The sequence below is a fragment of the Ambystoma mexicanum genome, unplaced genomic scaffold (assembly GCF_040938575.1).
Source record: "Ambystoma mexicanum isolate Mex_15411 unplaced genomic scaffold, UKY_AmexF1_1 Mex_scaf20, whole genome shotgun sequence".
Classification (NCBI taxonomy): domain Eukaryota; kingdom Metazoa; phylum Chordata; class Amphibia; order Caudata; family Ambystomatidae; genus Ambystoma; species Ambystoma mexicanum.
The window spans coordinates 1,109,036-1,111,802 of NW_027182434.1; positions in this window are offsets into that span (position 1 = coordinate 1,109,036).

Below are 2,767 nucleotides of genomic sequence, written 5' to 3' on the forward strand. Positions count from 1 at the left end.
GGCTGCATGCTAAGCCCCTTTTCGGCTTCACTTTCCGAATCCTGCCCTAGCTTGCGATTAGTTTTTTTCTCACTTCTTGCCCCCATCTCCCACCTTGCCTCATGGTCTCCCCTCCTCTGCGCACCTGACAGTTTGCCTGCCCTTCCACTGCCTGTCTCCAGACTTTCCAAGGAGAAAAGGCAAAGCACTAAAGCGGGCCGGGCAACGGGTCAAGTTCCGCTTTCGGCGACTAGCAGGGAGGTAGCGTGGCCGAGCGGTCTAAGGCGCTGGATTAAGGCTCCAGTCTCTTCGGAGGCGTGGGTTCAAATCCCACCGCTGCCACTTTTCCTGGCCTTGCATTTTAAAGAAGAACGTAACGTTGACCTCTTCCTTCATTAGTGCCACCTCTGTCGCAATGAGCAAGCGGATGGTATGCCACACCCTGCAGGAAAAAGGTTTCGCTTCTGACGTCTTGCTTTTCTGGACATCCAGTCTCAAGTTTCCCATCTGGAACGGCGCTCCCTGCTGCTTTGTGAAGGCTTGCTGCAAGAGCCTTCGAAACCCAGGAGCTCTTGCGTTGAGCTGTGACGCGTCCTGGGAAGACCTCCCGTTGCAGCGGAATGAGCCCCACTTCCAGGGCGTGCTGGTAGCAAATTTCCCACAGCCCACAGGGAGCAAACGATCCCAGGTGTGATGTATCACCAGGAGAGGCTGAGATGAGAGTAGGGGTTCACGCGTGTGCCCGGACCGAGGTTAATGATGGGATTAGAGCTAGGGTTAGATGCAGGGAAAGAGTGAGAGTTATAATTAGGGATAAAGCTAACAGGTGATCATTACTCGTCATGTAACATGATACAAAGGGTCAGAAGAGGAACTGATTCAGGGTTACAATTTGGACTTCGCAGACAACAGGAGCACTAAATGGTGCTGAGGGGGACTCAATAAAGTGGACCGGCCGCCTAATGTAAGCAATTGTGCACAAATATTGTACGATGACTAGCGTTGCCGGTGCTTTTTTCTTAAAGAGTCAGTTCTTGGCACCCATTCCCTACTTGACTCAGCCTAATCTTCAAGAATATTTGTCAAGAACTAAAAAAAATCCAGAAACGGTTTAACCTCCCCGTCGGGGACGGTCTCCCGCGTGACAGGCGGGGATACTGACCACTATACTAACGAGGAGACGTGAGGGCATGAAATGAACAGCTGCTGATGTCTGCACAGCATCCAGCGACCACCTAGCTGGCCTAGGGGGGTCTCATTTTCCCCCGTCAAACGGCTTGCCCGATCTAAGGCTAATTTCTTTCTTTTTATCGGCACCAGGCTTAAAACTCAGTTTAAGGCGATAGTTCCGGGCTATGTTTGACTCCAGAGTTGAATCTGTCATCCCGCATTTCCTCAGCAAATCAAGCTACCCATCTCAAGTCTCATGAGCTGAGGACGGCAAAGTCCCTGTGGGCTTAGGACAGTCAAAGAAACCCCTGGGCTGCATGCTAAGCCCCTTTTCGGCTTCACTTTCCGAATCCTGCCCTAGCTTGCGATTAGTTTTTTTCTCACTTCTTGCCCCCATCTCCCACCTTGCCTCATGGTCTCCCCTCCTCTGCGCACCTGACAGTTTGCCTGCCCTTCCACTGCCTGTCTCCAGACTTTCCAAGGAGAAAAGGCAAAGCACTAAAGCGGGCCGGGCAACGGGTCAAGTTCCGCTTTCGGCGACTAGCAGGGAGGTAGCGTGGCCGAGCGGTCTAAGGCGCTGGATTAAGGCTCCAGTCTCTTCGGAGGCGTGGGTTCAAATCCCACCGCTGCCACTTTTCCTGGCCTTGCATTTTAAAGAAGAACGTAACGTTGACCTCTTCCTTCATTAGTGCCACCTCTGTCGCAATGAGCAAGCGGATGGTATGCCACACCCTGCAGGAAAAAGGTTTCGCTTCTGACGTCTTGCTTTTCTGGACATCCAGTCTCAAGTTTCCCATCTGGAACGGCGCTCCCTGCTGCTTTGTGAAGGCTTGCTGCAAGAGCCTTCGAAACCCAGGAGCTCTTGCGTTGAGCTGTGACGCGTCCTGGGAAGACCTCCCGTTGCAGCGGAATGAGCCCCACTTCCAGGGCGTGCTGGTAGCAAATTTCCCACAGCCCACAGGGAGCAAACGATCCCAGGTGTGATGTATCACCAGGAGAGGCTGAGATGAGAGTAGGGGTTCACGCGTGTGCCCGGACCGAGGTTAATGATGGGATTAGAGCTAGGGTTAGATGCAGGGAAAGAGTGAGAGTTATAATTAGGGATAAAGCTAACAGGTGATCATTACTCGTCATGTAACATGATACAAAGGGTCAGAAGAGGAACTGATTCAGGGTTACAATTTGGACTTCGCAGACAACAGGAGCACTAAATGGTGCTCAGGGGGACTCAATAAAGTGGACCGGCCGCCTAATGTAAGCAATTGTGCACAAATATTGTACGATGACTAGCGTTGCCGGTGCTTTTTTCTTAAAGAGTCAGTTCTTGGCACCCATTCCCTACTTGACTCAGCCTAATCTTCAAGAATATTTGTCAAGAACTAAAAAAAATCCAGAAACGGTTTAACCTCCCCGTCGGGGAATTGAACCCCGGTCTCCCGCGTGACAGGCGGGGATACTGACCGCTATACTAACGAGGAGACGTGAGGGCATGAAATGAACAGCTGCTGATGTCTGCACAGCATCCAGCGACCACCTAGCTGGCCTAGGGGGGTCTCATTTTCCCCCGTCAAACGGCTTGCCCGATCTAAGGCTAATTTCTTTCTTTTTATCGGCACCA